The sequence below is a fragment of the Struthio camelus genome, chromosome 3 (genome assembly GCF_040807025.1).
Source record: "Struthio camelus isolate bStrCam1 chromosome 3, bStrCam1.hap1, whole genome shotgun sequence".
In the NCBI taxonomy this organism is placed as follows: Eukaryota; Metazoa; Chordata; class Aves; order Struthioniformes; family Struthionidae; genus Struthio; species Struthio camelus.
Window position 1 is genome coordinate 69,914,280 of NC_090944.1, and position 21,268 is coordinate 69,935,547.

Here is a 21,268-nt window from a genome sequence, read left to right on the forward strand (position 1 = left end):
AAAAATTAGTCATATTATGTAGAACTAAATCACTGCTCAGAATTTGCTGTAAGGTACTAAAAAAGTCAATCTCGTACGTAGCCAACAAGTCAGAGCTAGTTTTTAGCACTTTTTGTTCGAGTTCTGAATTTGACAATCCATTTCACAAATATTTACTGGCAAACGTTCATGACTGAAGTGCTGTTGTTCTACTCAAAAGTATATCAAGACAGTCTACTAAGAAACCTATATACAATAATCCCTAGGTAATTTGTTTCCACTGTGGAACACACTTGTAACCAGCCACGGTTTGCAGCGCCTACAAGAACAGCTCAACTGAGTAGACCTTAAGAGTCTATATGAGGTCTAATACTCCATTTTTTTTAACTACTGATCAATGTTACTCTTAATGCCATACATTATGGTTATCTATGCTGATAACATCTGCTTGGGTACCTAATCTTAACCCTTTTCTAACCCGGCGGGTACCAGTAAATCCAGACTGGCAGTTATAGCTGACTTGTACTGCAGCTGGCACATTTCCATCTCTAGTAATGCTTTTGGGCCTGGGTAGCTGAGTGTTTCCAAAAACGAACTCTACCAAAGCAACCCACATCTGCTGTCTCTCAGTAGGTCTCTGATTTACCACAGCTATCTGCTAAAATCGGATGCAACCCCCTGTGCCCAACCCAACACACACCGTAATTGTTTACACGGCAGGAGAACTGGATCTACCTAGGCATCACTCGCGCTCTCTGGACATCTGCTCTCGATCTCTGCTACTCAACAGCCGAATATCATGTAGCACTCTCGGCCTACCTACCCTACATGTAGTTAGCTGTCACGCAACTCCACATTACTACGAGTGTCATTTCAGACTACAGATGGCATCTCCACCCCAGCTGCCTCTGCTGAGTCATACTGCTCTGCCATGTGCTCACTTTGCAAATACATTAGCTAAAATGGTTGCAAAGATTGAAAGCTCATCTGACTTATTGTACCCACATCTCTTACCATCGGCTTTGTCACGTTGCTGTTTGTCAGAGGCAACTAACAGGAAGGAATAACAGGACACACTTAAAGAGGGTAAGATGGCATTCAGCAACTAGGGTCTTATCTTGCTGGTCACTTTGGGATCCTCCTGGATCGTTTCTGCAGGGATCACGGGCAGCCGCGGCTCCCAGCGCCACCACGACAAGTAACAACCCCAGAAAAGGCAGCCCCCAACGCAGAGAGGGCAGGGGCTAACGCAAGACATCCTGTTTCCAGAATTGCTGTGCTCGATTTCTGCACATACACCGTTAACACTAGTAATAAAATTTTAACCTTGATTACCAGAAATGTTTTTCTACCTCCCTTCTCCTAATCCATCTAACCTTAGAAACCATAACTGCTTTTCCCACATTCAATTCATAACCTGGAGAACTGTAAAATCCAGAAGAAGAGGAAAAGTGTTAGAAATAGAAAGTATGAGATTGCTAGTTAACAGGGAACATACATAACAAAGGAGATTGACTGCCAGGGAACACTAATTTTTTTTTTTTTTTTAAACATACAGTTAAAAAAAGGAAACTCGCGCTCATCCCTCCTTATACTTTGTAAACAAAATGTTAGGGGAGATAAGCGTTCTCAACATATTCAAGACATGCAATTTCCTGATCATGTTATAATTACGCAATTAATAGTGATAAAACAAACAAACCAAAAAAAAAAAAAAAAGAGAGTCTTCACTAATGCTGAATCTTAGGCAACAAAAAACAAATCACTAAAATCATGATTCTACCAAAATTATTTTGCAAGAGCAGAGATAAGATAGTAGGATAGGAGAGGCAGCTAGAATACGGTGGTGCTTCATAAGAAGCAACTTTCATGAGGCTGGTAAAGCATTCCCAGTCCTCCCAGTGTTGCCCCTTAGGCATCTTTACCTTTGTACATAGCACAGAGGAAATGTAAAAAGAATATACTAATCAACAACACTACAAACAAACGTGCATTTAAACAAAATACTGAAAGACATTTAGACACAGTTAAGATGGTAGGAGAGAAGAGAAAGGACAAGGGACATTTTTCATCAGTCCAAATACTTTTTGCTATAAACATTAGCCTGATGAGCATTCAAAGTCTTGTGTTTTCTTGTCCTCAGATACAAGCGGTCATCTTCATCCTTTCATACAGTCGCTTACTTTTTTCTTCGCTTTTAGGTGTCACAAAACAAAAATATACAACTCCAGTTTCAGAAAGTAAGCAAAGTAGGATCTAACTTTAGTTGTTTCCAAATTTCACAGCTGTAAAGGAATTATGTTTATTCAATCAACATTTTCAGGTACCCTTTAGATCTCCTGGTATTAGTTCACATGCTAGACTAATTGCTTCAGTTTCATTTTCCTTCTTCTAAAGAGATTATTCAAATTTGTAGCTGTAGACCTTGAATAATAGGAGAAGGAAGCACTTTTTTTTTTTTTTTTGAAAGCTTCAAAAAAAAAAGTGTTCCGTTTGTACTATTCAGAAAAAGTGGCTTCCAGGAAAAAACGAAAATAAACTTAATGTTTTAAGTTTTCTAATTTTTCCATCTAGTCAGTTTGTAAATTGCAATTTAAAAAATTATGGTCAAACATACTTTTAAGTACTTCTATAGAAGACAAGCATCAGGTATCTAATAGGGAAAAAAAATCTATTAAAATATCTGTTACTTAGGAATTGCAAATGACATCATCATCAAACCCCACACAGTAAGCAAAAGATAATTTATTCCAGCTACCCAGTGAATATGCAGCCCAAACAACTGCTACCTCACTGAGGTCCACAATTCATCAGTTAGCTGACACTAAGTAGTCATGGTTTGACATAATCACAGAAATACCTTAGCGGTAGACCTCTTACAAGTGCACTTTGCACAATGTTATTTCATCATGAAAAGTAAATTCTCTTATATTTCTACAAGATACAAACACTGCTACTCTAATATTTAAGCAACTAGCTAAGAGGAAGAGAGTCATCATAATTTTGGACGAATGTACTACTTAGCCTATGGAAAGGAGCCTTGAACATTGCTGCTGATGTAAAGAATTCTAAGAAAGAGAATATATCAGCTGAAGAGGAATAAAAAGTGAAGGAATATCACATAAAATAACACCTTTTTGCGTTAGGAGAGATGTTCTCTTACCGTCTCGGGCTGAAATATGTTAAAAAAAAAAAAAAGTGAAATAAGGTTTATGTGTTACTCAAGATTAAATACTCACAGTGGGAATAAATAGTATTGAATTTAAAAGAACTTTTTAACACAGATTTTCGTTAAGATGTTGTGCATACAGGCCTATGCACACACATTACTGTTTTTAAAGCAGCAGCCTTCCTCAATTCAGGCCCTTAAGATAAAAACGGAGGTAGGAGAGGAGGCACTCCTCTTTGTCAGCAGCATCCTACTTCAAATTAATGGGAATAAAGAAAGCAAAGGGAACTGAAGAATAAATATTCACATGTGAAAGGGCAGAGTACTAGTGAAAGTGCATTAGGTGTTATGCCAGTTTTTTCCTTTTTTTTAATTTTCAAGAAAAAAAATTCCAAGACAATGCTGAATTCTTTTATGTAAGTCATCAATACAAACTACACAGAATGCATATTTAAAAACTAAAAATCAATACAGAATATTTTTTAGTTAGAATCACTATTGCTAATGACTTGGTGACAAATAATCCAAGATATACAGTCAAACTTCCAATTCAGGGAGCAAGTTTTTAGTCACTCAATGCAAAGACACTGCCTAAAGATACCAATTACATAAGGTGTTCAACTTCAGACTGACTCATTTACACAAAGAAGCCTTTACGTGCTGGTCTACAGAAAAAAATGCTGTAATTATCATATTAATATCAATAGGGGAGCAAATAGTAGGAAAATTTCCACATCATTTTTGTTAATTAAATATACAATATTAGAATTAATCAAAATATTAGCAAATACACTTATAGCTAATGTAGTCAGCAAAACATGATACACCCAGAGGCACTGCTACTAAGATATTTTTGTAACCCTGATACATGCCACTGCTCAGCCTTTTACTTGCTCTTCCTCTATTGTATACTGAGGGTTGGTGATCAGACAGGAACAGCTACTGCTTTGGTGCTATATGGCAGTTCTCTATTATTTCAGCTTTGTTTTAATGGTAAAAGGCTTGAAACGTTTCACCCATTCTGTTTAAAATATTCTATTCCACTTCTTTTGTGCTCCCTTGTATTTTCTCGAGAACCGAGTGCAGTAAAAACTAGAGCAGTTCCAGTTTTCATAAGTTCTTTCTGTATCATAGGTTGTCATTCTTCAATATTATAGCACTGTGCTTAAAAAAAAAAAAAAAAATTACCCTTATAGGTTCGTTTGTTTTCAAAATCTCTCCTGAGAAATAGGTGGTACACAGTGGCTACTTTCTGAGAAGGCACAGCATCGGGTGGATTAACAATTCATAAACAATCAATCAGAGGCTTGTCTCAGTTCATCTCTGAACCCGCGATACATCATAAGGTTCGCTGCCTTTGACGACTGCAGCAGCTACTTGCTGGGCCACTGCTGTTACTAATCAGTTTTTCTGGCGGGTCAGAACATTAAACTTCCAGAGATGATGGTCACTGCCATGCTTTTGGTTATGCATCAGTGATTTATTATATATAGCTTCACAATTCACTAGCTGAGAAAAGTGCAGCACATAGTCAGCTGTAAGCTGGTACAAAAACCAAGCCAAAAATATTTTTAAAATTTCTATTTTTCTAGAATTACATAAAACTACTCTACATTCTAGGGATGATTCGCATACTTTGATATCATGCAGAAAGTATAAAAACTTCCTGAAATAAATTGAGAACAGGAAGCTTCCACTACATACATAAGCATCAATATAATCACCTACTTTATCATCTGTCCTTTTAGCTGATAAGTTAAAGAAATAATAGTTAAAAACAAACAAACAATCAAAAAACAATTAAAAATATGATAAGAAATCACAATGGCCATCATTTTATAGACCGGTCAATAGGAATTCAAACCTAATTTACTCTACACTTAACACTTCTTTTTCCCTTACTAAATAGAGAGTAGAAATAATTAAAATAAGAAGGATAAGGGGTAACAGCAATAACTACTAATTTCCACCATTTTCTGAATCTCTCCTCCATAACACGCACAGCAACCGTGGACCACAAAGCTTTGACTGCAAATCTGTAGAAATTTCTCCAGTTTGATTTTCTTCTTACAAATACAGTCTTTGTCTTTGCCTTTCATCTTATGAGTCTGTATGCTAATAATTATATTTTTCCATCTACAATTTACTCTTTAATTGGCACAAAAATCCAAAATGGAGAGTACCAGAACCTGAAGCTTAATCTGCCCTACAAACTCAATGTGCACGTTTAGAACAGTGATTTCTCATTCAAGAAGGCATTAGCAGTTGGCATTAGCTAAGGGACAGCCTCAGCTTGGGCTTTTTAAAGTGCCAACATTTCAAGAAATTGGTTCAATTAGTGAAATATAGCCAGGGAAAAATAACAAGAATGATACAACGTTTAGAAAACACGATAGGCACAGTAGAGCTTAAAAATTTGGGTTTGCTTGGGTAGCTTCAATACAGTGTTTCAAAGCATGGAGAATGATCTCCCTATCCAAAAAGATGAGTGCCAAAAGCAATGAGCTGAATCTGCAGCAGGGGAGATGCAGATGTGGGAGGGCAGGAGTGCTCTGTAAGGACCAGGGGCACCCGGAGAGGTCAGGGAATCTCTCTCTCTAAAAACAGTAAGACTAAAATTGGACAACACTTTGACAGCAGCCTAGACACATTTAGCCCTACCTCAGAGCAGGACAAAGCTAGACAACCTTCTAAGGTCCCCTCTAGCTGCCCGTTTGTTCAGGAACGGCAAGTGACTTTTAGCCGCAGTGCCCAGCAATACACGTTTCAGCTCACATTTCAGCTTTGATGGAACATAGCTGCATTTGTTTAATTTACCCAGCTAAGTTGTTGTACACTGTGCACCTACCAAAGTTCACCTATGGAACACAAAACATTTTTATTGCTATTTTGACAATTCAAATGGCCTTGCCGCTAAGCCAAACACTAAAGTTCACATATAGATTAATGCTTCATATTATCCAATTTCTTAAAAACCTATTCATAGACTTATCCACACACCTTTGGTAAATCTGTACACATTGGCTACTACCTAAGTAGCAGTCAATGGGTAACGCATGGTAAAATCAATTATTTCTTTTTTTTTTTTTCAGTAGAAGAGAAACACTACACTAATTATTCATAACTTGACTTTTTTTTTTTTTTTTTAAATAAAAGTCTTGCCTGAACTCAATGCGACTTGGAGGTAATTAAACTTCGGGAACAACACTGAAGAAAGTACTGCTTCAGGACTACCAAAGGTTTGTTTGGGCCTTTTGATTAAATGGCCTTTTGATTAAAAAAAATTGTATAGAGTCAGCCTAAAAGATCTACTGCTAACAAATAGCAACAAGGAAGAAAGATTTATCATGTAGGACAAACAAATGAGTCCATACAATGAGTTTTTACAACTTTTTGTGAACTATAAAGGTCTTTATTGATATTTATCTCTTCTCTCCAGAAGAAGATTTTGTACTTTGTTCTGTGATGAAAAGCAACTTTGACCTCTCAACAACTCCACTGTTACAACTGGAAAAATGCTACAGTAAAGTTTTAAACTTCCAGGTTTTAAGAAACTGTGATGTGAAGTCTTCCCTTACCCCCTTCTCCTTTTTTTAAACTAAAGTTTTGCCAGAAAATATTTAGGATCCTAAATCTAAGAACTCTAAAAAGCCAAAACAACAAAAGCATCTGGTAGAAGAACCGTGGTTATAACTTCATACATATCTAATACAACATTTTCCTCTTTGACATGACTAAGGAAGGAGATAATTCAAAAAGTGTAGCCGTTTTAGTTTCTGAGGCTACTATTTGGCTAATGGAATAAAGAACACTGAGCCCAATTATGCTCTAATTAAATGCATATTCAGGTTTGTCACAAGTCGCTGAAAATGGCCTAGTCTCACGTGTATGTGCAAATCCTGCCCATTACTGAAATACGCAATCCTTTTCCTGAACTTCACTTTATTTCTTCAAAAATAACAATGAAACATTTCTCTAACGGGCACAAACATAAAACATCCCCTTTTCTAACATGAAAAACTGTCTTCCTGTCATCACGTAACTGTCCCAGTTACTGCATCCTGAGCAGCAAACAAAAGCAATCCCTGTTTCTCAAAGCAAGCCGCCTCCTGATCAACTACTTATCAGAGGGATGAAATTGCAGCTGGCACTAGTGCCACACGCACAGAGGCTGAGTGCCTCCCTCCAGGCTCTCCCTCCAGGGTCTTCCATTTGGTGCAACCACAAAACTTCAGGTTAAGGTAGAAGAGCCTTTTGTCAGACTCACTGAACACAGTACCTAAGTGTATCTACACCAGGCAGGCAAGGACTTGCTTTGCCCAGGCTCCAAAGCAGATGGGAGTTTGCCCCAACGATGCACGGAGTTGGTGAAAAGCTTCGCAATGATGTTAACGTGGTGGCCAGCCCGAACTAACAAGCCTTCCTCAGAAAGAAATCACATTAGTTTGATCTCAGCACTGTGCTGAGTTTGGGTCGGCCCAGCTCCTGGAGGAGAACTAACTTGATGTTCCTCAGATTTAGAGCAAGCTCTTTTCTGTCTAGTGCAAAATACTATATGGGCATATGGATGAACTGCAGCTGAGAGCTGTCATCAATTCTGGAAGAAAAAAAAAAAGGCCATAACAACCTATTAAAAAATAAAGCAGGAAGAAATATTCCATTGGTATGCAGTATGTTAAATAATCTTGTCAAAATAAGACACGATTTGTCAAAATAAGACAATTTGAGTGCCTAAAATGAAACTGTAAAATCAGTAAAAAAAATAATATTTTTATGCCATGCCCAGCCAAAAAGTTTCCAGTAAAATGTTTTTAGAGAGAAGGGATTAAGAAAAACTCAAAAAAAAAAAAATACTTCCTCAGCATTAGGACTCGAAGACCAGAGACCCAAAGACTTAAGATACTCTGCTCAAAGTCATAAAGTGTTCTTTTGCAGTTTATCACTTCAAGGAAAAAAAAAAAAAAAAAAAAGATTCTCCCCTAAGCAAAAGGCCACCATACAGCGAAAAAGGCCAGATTTATATTAGCAATAATGACAGCGGGAAGCACTAAACCCTTATCTCCCATATTCTGAGTATTCTCTTACCAATATTACCAATTAAATATAAGAAGATTTATGAACAAATCTTTTGTCAGAGCAGTTTTGCCAGTCTGACCTAAAATTAAATTACAATTTAAGACAACTAAGACTAAATTTAGTAGTAGCCATATGCATCAAACAGACTTCATCTTTTACGTTCAACAGTCCTCAAATTACCACACTCAAATTTGTGGAAAAGATCTTTTTCACACCTACAAATCATTCTGACCTTTAAGAAGGCGTGCTTGACAACAACATGCTGTACTCAAACAAGAAGAAATAAATGCAAAGTTGTTTTAAATGTACAGTTGTATAGGAAGGGCTCCAAGTAGAATAAGGAATTTTCTAATGCGTTTGATAAGCAGTAAGTAGTGTATTAACAGTACAGTTTGGGGGCATTTTACTTAATTATTTCCACAGCAAACAGGTTAGACAAAGCAGCACTATCTGAAAAAAAGAGAGAGAAGGATCTAGGCTACTGCTCCAACCAGTTTTAAAATCGGTCAGAAACTCCTCAAAGCATACAGCCCCAAAGGCAAAATAATCCATTTTAAATGTCCTGGGAGGAAACGGAAACGTGACATTCAAGCTGCTCCTTCTGGCAGCAGCCAGAGATTACAAAATCCAGCCCCATCGGTCCACTTCATGGAAACAGAGACAAAAGACTCTAACGACCACCAGCAATAAATTTTGATGAGATTATAAGGAAACAAAAGACAAAAAGTCACCATAACAGACTGAGCAGAAAGAAATAAACCTCTACCTGAGCACCTTTAAAAGGTGTTTTAATTAAAAAAAAAAAAAAAAAGTAAATCTAACTTCTAAGCCCAAAAAACAACCATTTATCCTTGGTTGGATTAAAAAAAAAAAAAAACATGTGGGAGAGACAGGATATGAGTGACAGCTCGTTACATGGAAGAATTCAATTAAAAGATTAATAATGCCCTGCTGGCAACAGAAAAATCTGAAGCATGTAATTTTTGAACTTCACCAGGATTTTAAAAAGCTGCCTTTCTGTGCTGCTTCTCATGTTTCTTAAATAACATATCTAGAATTGCAGCACCTAAGAAACAGTTAAAGTGGCATCTGCACAGCTGACAGTCTCTTGTCCAAAGTCCTGTCAATACAAGCCTCATAGCAGATTGTTTCAAAGCAAAGACCACTTCTCCAGCACCTCATCAAATTTCGAAGACGTGTAGGGTAGGACAGTCAAGATACGGCTGGAAGGATGCAGAAAAAACATGGAAAATATGTTTAGTTTATTTAAAACCTTGCTTTGTATCGAAACGCTTGGAAAATATTTAATGCATCAATCCATAATCAAGGTCCACCGTGTCTGTGTCTTCGTAATTACATAATGTGTTTAAAGCTTCTCACTATATTGAATTGCAATTCCTTCCAATAGGTAGTTCTGATCTTCCTGGATGAAGCAGCTCTCACCTGCCATTTTCACTTGCGAGTAAACGGAACAACCTTCATGTAAGTGCAGGAATCCAATTAAAAAACAAAAAAAAAATCAGATTAAGCCATAAAGAAGAATATATACAAAAAATAACCTATGGAGATTAAATACCATTCTAAAATGATAGTTGCCTGAGCATGTCAAATCTCCACATTGTAGCTATGCACGCTTTGGGTTTCTCATATCTGGCATATTGCTGCTGGCATAACAGACTACCTCATATCACAAGACCTATTTACAAAAGCAGCTGGAGAAAACAGAGTTAAATGATCAGACAACAGCATCACCTATAACAGCCCAAACTTCTAGAAACATCCATTGCAGCAGAAGTCATCACCCACGCTAAGAGGCTCACAAATGGAAATGCCAACCTGGAACCACAACAGTTTTGTTTGATTGTTGGTTTTGGTTCATTTGTTTTAAAAACAGAGTTCTGCTAAACTCCACTTTATTCTGGCATCACTCTCAGTATTTAATATCAAAAGTTAAACTCCTCCCACAACATTCTTCTGCAATAAACCTCCTTGCTTTACATACACACATAAATCTTTCTCAACTTTATACGAAGGTTTCATATTATGTTAATACTATTTTCACTTACATGAAATAGAATTTGAGTTCCTAGCTATTTTCTGCAGCAAATACTTCACACCAGTAGCTAACTTTTACAATAGTCTCAACTCTTCAGTACAACTCTGCTTGTTTCACATGCACACAAATTCCTCATTTTGAAATGAGAAAAAAAATAATCAACTAATAATTGATTAATTACTGTAATACTGAAATTTTCCTCTCGTACTCTTTCAGGGTGTGTAGCTACATGCATCATGTTTTTATTGTGTTATGATACATGTACTTTCTCTTTAGTATCCTATCAAAGCTACTGAAACTGGTTATCACATATTCATTTACAGATACAGAGATATAACCTCTTAATAATATTAACAGGTATCAACTACTGTCTCCAGTGCTACCTTACTGTCTTCCTTTAAAAAGTCACACTTTTGATGATAGATGCATCTGATCTACCTATGGCTGACCATGGTAAATATAATCCTTTTAGATCACAGACTGAACAAAGCATACAGAAGACCCAAATACTGGCAACAAACATTTCATTCCTAAAATCAGCCTGGTCTTTGAAGCATCCAAAGGCTTAGCTAAAAAGTCAAATGCAAAAACTTAACTTTAGGGGCAAAAAAAAATTAAATTATGATGGTCATTTCTTCCCATCCTACTCAGAGCAGACTGCAGTGGTTCAAGGAGACAGGTTGCCTGAAGGGGTATAAATGTACTCCTATTTATCACTAACATTTTTGCAAAGCCTGCCTTCTTATCAGTATCTCTGGATACTGGCTTTCTCCAAGGCCTCAAATTAACTGACTGGAAGCTATGTGGGAAGAGTCATCTTGTGTCAGCTCTGTGATAAACTGGCCAAAGGGAGAAGAAGGGTTACACACACAGCACAGTCTGGGTTGCAACCTATGGCTCATTAAAAGGCTATTCAGTACATCTAGATCAATTCACGTGGGAAGGGATGAAAAGGGATGTCTTTTGAAGGCTGGGCTTATTCTGCCTTGTCTTTTGAAGACTAGGCTTATTCTGCCTTACTGAACTATTCTAAATCCAGTCTTGCACTATATAGCTAGTGCAAGTCTAAGTCTTTCAAGTCTATTTAGCCTGTTTTTTGTTTTTTTAAACTTTTAGCAATGATAACATTCTTAGCAACGACATGACATTAAAGGACAGGGAAAGAAAGACACATTGTGACCAGTGGCTCAGCAATGAAGACCCAGGCAAAAAAAAACAAGGTGTTACAAGTTCCTACTATTATTCTAGTTTAAAATAGTGAAATAAGTTAAAGATTTTATAGTAATGCAATGTAAAGACAGATAAGTCAGATTCAGAGTCAAAAGAGCAGGGTTTGTCAAGAATTAACACACGGTAAAGCCAGACTCCTGCAGTATGCTGAAAAAATGTGTGTCTGCATGTGTCTGCACTCTACATACTCAAACTCCCCCATTAGCATCAAAAGAGTAAGTAATGGTAACAACTGAACAACAACATTGAGTTTACTGACAAAATATTTACAGTCGATATATCTACATAGCATTACAGATATGACTTAAATCCAGAGGAAAGACTTGTAAGACAGCTGCCTTCTGTAGCTGAGGCAGGTCACTGAAAAGGAAGGAAGAGAGTTCAAGATCCAATGCACTCATTCATTCATTGATTGACTACTGCATTTGCAAGGCACTAATTTCAGTAATTAGGGTGTGAAGTCCATTAATACACCATCCATTAAATAATGATTTGTAACCCTAATGGCTAACTGAAGAAAAAAAAAAAAGATTTATTGTGGAAGGCACTCAAATTCAAGGCAGCATCAATACAGAGGAGGAATACTTAACATGCTGCTTATTCAAGGTATATTTTATTGCATACGGTTAATAATTAATGATTCCAGCTCACTTTTCTCTCATACAAATAACACTTCAAACTCGAGAGCTGCGCTAACACCAGATACAGCTACTTTGCAAAGCCCAGCATTGTCTTCAAACAGTTAGGACAAGTTTTGCAACATGTCTTAAGATCACAAGATTCCTTTGTGGGTATTTTAAACAGTCAACCAGCATTTCAAAGAGTCTTACCAAAAAAGCGCTCAGAAGCAGTCTGTACAGATGTTCAGTATTCATTATACATTTTTGTACCTTTATGTGTGCTATATTATAGATAAGAATTGGCAGGAACAAAATCGAGCAAACACAAAGCCAACAAACATTAACATTTTGGCTAACTCCATTTCTTGCACTAAGTGTGATTATGTATCAACACCACTGCACCAGCATGATTCAGGATTTACAGGATACCAAAACTACCCAAGGATCTGTGACACCACTGCCCTGGAGCGGCTCCCCTGAGCCTCAGCCCTGCGACCCCCATGCACGTGTGCCTGTGCCTCTGCTGTCACCACTTCCCTCTCCCAAGTGCAAGGGAGAGAACAGGTGGCGGATACTGCACCCTCGGACTCTCAAGAAAATCACCGAAGCAAAACACGACTGCTGCACCTGTGGTCACAGCGGTGGTGTATGCCCTGTGAGGAGAGTGAGGACACCAGGACAGAGAAAGGAGGAAACCAGCAGGAGTTCCTCATGGCCCCATGGCAGAGCAGCCTCTGCTATCAACCCTCCAGAATATGAGTGGCACAGGCCTTGGCGTCCCAGCCCTGTGCCTGCCATCTCAGCTAGCAGGGGGAGCAGTACCTTTATATCAGCACTATGTTTGGACATTGGTATCATGGAATACTCTAACTCAAAAGATGAGTGTTCACTGCTGATGCACAATAAGTGTACAGTCCTGTTAATGAAGGTCTACCTGGAAGCCAAGAGACCATGTCATCTGTTTTTGTGGATGAATAATCAACATTCAACTTTTAAATTTTACTCTAAGGTGTAATTGGGGAAAAAAAAAAAAAAAGGGGAAGGTGCATGTAAGTCAGCCTACAGTCTCTAAACAATTTAACTGCCATCAGGTAAAACCTACCTCACGCTCCCATAATATGAACAGAAATCTTCCCAACAAATTTTATTCACAGTCATGTCCTCAGAGACTGCATTTTTTTCTTTTCAATAGACTAGCAAAGAAAGACCTGACAAAGGGCTCCATCTAGCACATATCTACAACAAAGAAATCATAAAAAGAAGAAAGATATTAAAAAGGAGAACATATTATTCAAAAAAAAAGAGATGAGAATAATTGCTGCTTTGCTTAATAAAGAAGATTGCACAATTCTCAACTAAAAAAAGATTTTAACTAGCAGGGAAAGAAAAGTGAATCCCATGATAATCCCCTGCAGCTAAATGCAAAGCTGAACTAGAAGCATGCTTAGAAAAATACCATCCTTAATTCTTCTAGTAAAGGATATCAGACTGATTCATCTTCAATACACAAGAGGCAAGAGACCCTTTTCCAGTTAATTCAGTCTTCATGACTGTGATACAAAAAACCCTAACTTTACAGCTCAGAACAAAATTAAAATAGGTATTACCAACTTCAAATCAGAGTAGGCCAACCCTGTGCATCTGCTTTCCATACCCCAGTAAATAGATTACAGAACAGCCAAGTGAGCTAGTAATCTGTGGTATTCACGTTACGTGTAACCACGATTAATAAATTTCTGAAAGGTATGTACAAGCCTTTCCTAAACCGAAATATGAACTAAAGGTTCATCTCACCATGTGCTTTTCTTCATCTCTAATCTGTACAGGATTAACATTACACACTTCTATATGTAACCCCCAGCACATCATCCTTTATGTCACAAGGGTGATGTCATAAGCGGCATACAAGTTATATATGAGCCCACATATATAAGAGCTGTACTCTTCCCACGTCAAGTAAGAGGAAGTTTCCTGGGGAGTGTTTTTTTCCTAATATGAAAGATACTTTTAATTTTTATTGTAAAATCAATCTTAAATGACAAACATAATTAAGTACTTAATATATTACACGATGAGAGTGTTTAAAACGACACGAGAGAAGTACTAGAAGCTGCTATTCTGACAACAGCGCAGAAGCAGACAAAAGGAAGAAATTTGAGAAAGCAGTATGGAACAGAAAAAATGATATGTTTGGAGACAATGGGAAGAAATAAAGGGAAAGAGTACAAAACACTAAGAAGAGTTATCTGTGTCTCTTCTCATGAAGCACAGAAGAGAGCCATGAACCACCAGTGTGGACAAAGGGAAGAAGAAAGAGAAAGAAAACAGAACACAAAGGTTTTTAGTCTGCATAGAATTGGGACCGTCTTTAGTACAAGGCTGCTTTAAAACACTCAATTAAAAAAAAAAAATTGCGTGGCTATTATATCTCACAAACTAAGCCTAGATAAGGCATCCTTATTTTTGTACAGGAAGAAACAATACTGTTAGCAAGCAACCGTCACCAATATAAATTCATAGCAACTGGGTATGTACGTCCTGTGACACTTTCGGAGAAGACTACACACTTAAAATAACTTTAAAAGCTCATCATAACTTCAAGTCTGTTAATTTTAGAGTGCCGTAAATGTGTAGTACATACACACACAGGCAGCACAGATATTTTTCACTTTTCTAGTAGTTTTAAATATGAAGCTATAGCAAGCAATAAAACTATTTCCCACCTCTATTTTTGATATATTTGAACATATATTTTTTTAATCCAAAATCAGCCAGAAGAAGGAAACACTCACAAACTGCAAGAGGAATATGTTTTTGAGAACATTAAATACCAAAAAGAAAATTTTACTTTTTCTATAGTAAGTATATTGAAACACCTTTTTTTTTCATTTAGAGAACCACCTTAGTTTTGAAAATGCCATCTCTTCATCATTATACACTAAGTAAACAAACTTAAGGGAAGATATAGTTCTAAAACAAGGATAAAAAGTACTTGAAATCATAAAGTCTAAACTTATTGCCTCTAAAGAAAATTGTTTTTCTGTGCAATGATCCATTCCTTCCCCCTAAACATGCATTCAACCCCACCACTCTTCTTCATGTGCATAAAGATCATCTGCATTAGTGTTTTGCTTCGCATTTCCTCTTCAGTCACCCTGAAGCTCTACTGAGGGCCAGCACTAATATAAGTTGGTCGCTTGCAATTTCTACAGCTACATCATTGTGGGGGAAGCACCCTGATCTATGCTACCACTGCAATCACTGGAGCTGTGCCAACAAAAACTTTGCTAGAAATTCTAGCACAGCTGCAGCACCTCTGTATCTCCCTGGCTGAACAGATCAGACGTGATTTAAGACACGCAATCCACACGCATTCCATGCATACAAAAAAAAAAAGAAAGAGAGAGGGAGGGAGAGAGAGGAGAGAAAGAGAGAGAGAGAGGAGAGAAAGAGAGAGAGAGAGGAGAGAAAGAGAGAGAGAGAGGAGAGAAAGAGAGAGAGAGAGGAGAGAAAGAGAGAGAGAGAGGAGAGAAAGAGAGAGAGAGAGGAGAGAAAGAGAGAGAGAGAGGAGAGAAAGAGAGAGAGAGAGGAGAGAAAGAGAGAGAGAGAGGAGAGAAAGAGAGAGAGAGAGGAGAGAAAGAGAGAGAGAGAGGAGAGAAAGAGAGAGAGAGAGGAGAGAAAGAGAGAGAGAGAGGAGAGAAAGAGAGAGAGAGAGGAGAGAAAGAGAGAGAGAGAGGAGAGAAAGAGAGAGAGAGAGGAGAGAAAGAGAGAGAGAGAGGAGAGAAAGAGAGAGAGAGAGGAGAGAAAGAGAGAGAGAGAGGAGAGAAAGAGAGAGAGAGAGGAGAGAAAGAGAGAGAGAGAGGAGAGAAAGAGAGAGAGAGAGGAGAGAAAGAGAGAGAGAGAGGAGAGAAAGAGAGAGAGAGAGGAGAGAAAGAGAGAGAGAGAGGAGAGAAAGAGAGAGAGAGAGGAGAGAAAGAGAGAGAGAGAGGAGAGAAAGAGAGAGAGAGAGGAGAGAAAGAGAGAGAGAGAGGAGAGAAAGAGAGAGAGAGAGGAGAGAAAGAGAGAGAGAGAGGAGAGAAAGAGAGAGAGAGAGGAGAGAAAGAGAGAGAGAGAGAAGCCTCTTCCGCTGTTGCAGTACCAGCTTACCGTCCGCAGTTCCCAAAGGCCCTCTAAATCCTTCTGTGCAGGGGAATAAGGCTGCGGGTACATTGCATTCCCCTGTCTCTGGTCTCTCCTCAGTGACTCTTCCCTGCATCTGCCTAACCATACCATTTACCCACTTGTTCAGAAGGAATTGCCACTCGACACAGTGACAGGGAAATCAAAATTCAGGCCTGCGCATGTTTTATCTACCACAATTAATTCCACAGAACTCAAACTCCAAATTAGTGAATACACATGTAGTATTTTATATGTGTAGCACCAATAAGAAAAGCTTGTAACCAAGGAATGCCGCACTATGCTAGTCACGTGCAAGCTGTCAAACTCAAGTACTGAGAAGGCTTTAATACAGACAACAAATAGCAGAAGGCTGGTATGTCTGGGATAGAAAATAAATTGGCAGCCCATCTATTTAATGCAGTTAAGTTTCAACTTAACTAGATTACAAGGTTTGAAATTAGCAATGTTTCATGACTCTGACGCTACTTTTTCCCTTCTCCCCATCAACTCTAATACCTAGTGCAGCTTGCAAGTAACCAAATGCAAGACCTCTCACAGTAAGATCTTAAAAGAGAGGTCTTGTTTTGTCTAACACATAGGAATCTATTCTACAGTCAGACCATGACAGAATCGCATGAAACTGGAAGAGAATTTTTGAAGTGAACTAAAATGACTAAGTTTACAAATCCTCCCAATCTGCCACAGTCACTATTATGTAAAGTTTTATTTCAGGTATAGTCATGCCATAATAGAAAGCGTATGCCACATAAATGCTTTCTAACCAAAATATCTTAACACATTTTGGCCAGAGAGAACAGATTAAGCTACACTAAGAACATCAAATGGATAAGCAGAGGAGAGCAGGGATTTCACAACCTCTGTCTTCACTGAACACTAATCTCTCACTCAGTTTGTTCTCCTTCTTAAGAGGACGTTCTATGCAGAAAACCACTACGCTGTAAATGACTACATGCTCACGTGTCATTAAAGTCTGTGAAACCACATAGCCATGAGCAAAGATTCAGTCTACTCCAGTAATCTGTGTACTGTATTGTAAACCGTGACCTGACCTGAATTGGTCCTTCTTCGTATCCTACTTCTCAGTACTCCATAAGCATCCACCCTGCTGGTCCTTTCTTCGGGCTTTATATCTCAAAATGTGCAAAGAATAAAAGAATGTGGGGGGAGGGGGAGGAGGAGAACAAGCAGTCATTTAACTACATCTTCACATCTTTCCAGTGTCACAACACATACCGCTTCAGTAGCTTCTGGGCAATCCAAGGACCGAGCTGAACAGACAGTAATTCAGAATACAATGAAGACATTCAAAGTGAATTAGATAAAGATCAAAGAATAATATGAATAAAACTAGTAGTGCCATGACTTTATCACAACAAAACAGACAGAGTTCTGGTAGCGCCTGAACAGACGGTCTCTTTAGGGTATGGACTCATTATGGTGCCAGAACGGATACTGTTTGAAACAGCAACGTCTACAGAAGCAGAACCCAGTTCCTACTGGACAGCGACACAGAAACAGGAGAAAATGGAATAAGCCCTAACTTAAGAAACCAGTTTCCTAGGCACCACAGAAGCTGCTCCCCATTATCACACCAAGGATTCTGGATCTGGAGCAAGAGAGTCTTCCACCGTTGCTACTATTATAAACAATTCTGCAAAACTGTTTCCAGGAAACAGTTCTTGCAGCTTCTGTTTCAGATGTAAGCTCCTGTGACCCAATCATCTGTCTCTCATTTGCCCTCTTCCCACTTATCTCCCAGCTGTGCTATTCAGAGGGGGTGGACAAGCAGGGAATAAAACTAAAATTCACCGTCTGATAGCAGTGTGTGTAAAAGTTGCCTCACTGGTTTGGAGAGAGCCATGTAATTTTAAACTCAGTGTTTCTCTGAAATATTTTGACTAAGTGTAAGTCACTGGAAAAAAGATACCCAATCACACACACTACAACATTAGCCACCTGCATGTCAGGGTTCCCAGACATTAGAACTGAAACTCTCAACAGCGATAAAACAAATATTGCTAAAATTTTTAAGGAGCTTCAGGAATTCAGTGGAAGAACAGGCCTTTTTCTGTCACCACTGTAATTTCCAAATGTGACCCAATCATTACAAGTTCTTATCACGAGATGCGCAAGTGTTTTCTCATTACGAGTTTTTAATTACAAGATGCATAACTATTTTCATTCCTTAATTTAAGGATTCCATCCCAAGCTCTGACTTGACTTCCGTTTAACTCTCTGAAGCAATAAAATACCAATAGCTATAGTGTGGACCACCAGGGATGTTGTGTCTTCCAACGGATGACCTTGCTAACCTGCTCACTTTCTGCCACTAAAACAGAATTGTTTCATGCAGTTGAATGGTAAAAATAACTGGAACACCTCAGTAAGTCCTTTAAAAAGAAAAAGCTTGATTTACACATGCAGCTAGGCAGGTTCACATGCTGAAGATCTCTAAAATTTAGTGTCTTCAAATGCACCCACCACCCTCTCAGGTCACGGTATAGTGGTGAATGATAAGATTTCACATTCCAGCTGACCGAAAGCATTTATTCGGTACATGGGTAGTAACTTGCATATGGGAAAGACTTCTTGGTGAATGGGTTAAGGAAAGGAAATGGATGGCCCATCTTTAGGTCTTCACTGAAAGTATCCATAGGTTGAGCTGGCCCAGTACACTGAGGGTCAACTCCTTGGTCAGCTCATCACCTGTCCAGGAGCCAACAGCACCAGAAATCCACTTTGTCTGACATCCGATATGAATGCTGTCCTTTCACAAGTCCATTTGACTTGAATCAAAATTAGGTGACAAAACAAGAGGAAAGAAGGAAGAAAGTGTATAGGGAGCACTGCAAGCAAAAATTGGTAAAGTTTGTTAGGAAATAGTACTAGAGTATTTCAGTATAATTGCGAAGTAAGAGGAAAAGATGCTCCCTAAAACCTTTTTGCAGTTGGTCAGTTCAGCCACTTCTTGACTTATTGATGAATATCAGTAAAAGTTTTCCCCTTCAAGAACGTGAATGAGAACCGCTCACCTTAAAATCACAGTTGTCACAGATACTGTCACCCTACTGACAGCCAAGGAAACCTTGGACATTTTGGAAAAAACAAGCTTCTAGAGTGTTCTAGCATCAACCTCCCTTCAGTGCACACAATGAGCACTCTTACACTAGTCACAAGGCCTTGCTAAGGTGACCCAACATCCTTTTCAATTAAAAAATCTTACATGCAATAGCTAGCTTACAAAGAGTATGTATGCATGCTTGGAGAGACCATCAAGAATCAGGAAATGCATTCATTCAATGACTCCGACTATTTTAGTATTTTTTTTTATTTTTGAACATATTTAGGGGACAACTTACTACCATTTGCTTTGCAAATTTCAATTTTAAATTGAACTCTAAAATGTTCATGCCTAAAACAGTGACCAGACAAATACAACAGTCTGGGGTTGCCAGTTTCTACAAGCTTCTAGACCAGTATCAACTCAGTGAAGAGAAATGAAAGTTATGTACATGCAAATTATAATCCTAACTTCTCATATAATACAGTGTATTCAGATGGGTTGATTATTACTGATCAGGAATGAAATCCACAGTAGGACAAAGTTTTAAGAAAATATTAAGTCGATGCTCAAAAGGACTCAAAGAAAAGCAAATCAAATGTTAGAATCGATTTGGAAAGAAATTATGATCAAGAGAGAGGATATCCATCTTACAAATCCAGAATCTGCCCACATTTGAAATATCATGTGCAGCTTCAGCCCTCCATCTGAAAAAGACTACAGTACAGAAGGTTAAAAGGAGTAGGTCAAAAGCGTAGAATACTTTCTAGTGAGGAACTACTAAGAAAGCTAGGATTCCTTAGCCTGGCAAACAGAACATATCTACAAAAATCAGGAGCAGCATAAAAGCATATACTCTCTCTTGTATACAAGAGCTACGAGAAATCAGTTAAAGCCAGTAGCGCCAGGTCCAAAACAACCCAACAGAGGAAGTTCTCTAAACCATCGGCAGTAACTTGTAAAACTGTTCACCTAAGTACACTATGAATACAAGAAGCTTACACACGTACCACAGAGATTAAACAAGTTCACTGAGGAGAAATCCGCTAAAGCTTTCTAAATACATAGAAACTACATATGATTCCAGACATCTATGAGCTGAAAATAACTGGAATTCAACAAAATATGGGGCGGGGGGGGGAGGATAGCTCCTCATGGGAGCCAAACAAACCCTGCACGCCAACATCAACAAGAGGCACTGTGATAGGGCACTGAAGAAACAACTTTACATTGACGAGTATTCACTTGCTTTTAATTTGAATTGACAATAGAAAAAGTAAGGCTGAGGTGGTTGAGTGCTGAACAACTCACTGATGCTACAGTCACTTAAGGAAGACCATCTCTGTACATAATGGGTAAAACTACAAACACTGCTTCATCCTTGTGTGCATATGCATATTGGTTCAAGATGCAGAGAAATCGGTATGAGTAATTTTCAGTTAGAAATGTTTAGCGACTTTTTTTCCCTGTGCTTTTAAACAGTGTTCTGAAATTGTGCCAGAAAATACCTACAAAGAGAACTTTCAGCTATTAATTTAGTATAAATTGTAGTGAAATGTTATCTGAAAGGACCTCTAAGAAAAAAAATTCTGCATAATTAGAAATGCTTTTTGTTTCCATTTTGCCACCGCGGGGGGGGGAAGAATGAGCAATAGGGTAGTCTCACCTCTTATTTTAACAACTACTAATATACTTTAAGACAGCACTGATGTGCTTGGACAATTTTAGGAGTTTCAAACTGAAGAGAGCTTTTGTTTTAAGTCCTAAGAATTTTCAATGAAGTAGCTATGTGTTGATAATTAAAAGTTCTCTTATTTGTTGCGCTGTATTAAATACTAGTTTGCACTGCTTTCTCTCTTGCCACCTCTCCCACTGTCATCTCTGTTAATAAGATA

General features: G+C 38.2%; 1 protein-coding gene across 17 annotated transcripts in view; it reads right to left on the minus strand.

Annotated features, from left to right (window-relative positions):
- The window catches only part of PTPRK (protein tyrosine phosphatase receptor type K), a 412,420-nt gene that overhangs the window by 336,184 nt on the left and 54,968 nt on the right, over window positions 1-21,268 (minus strand). The gene's annotated exons all lie outside the window — the stretch shown is intronic.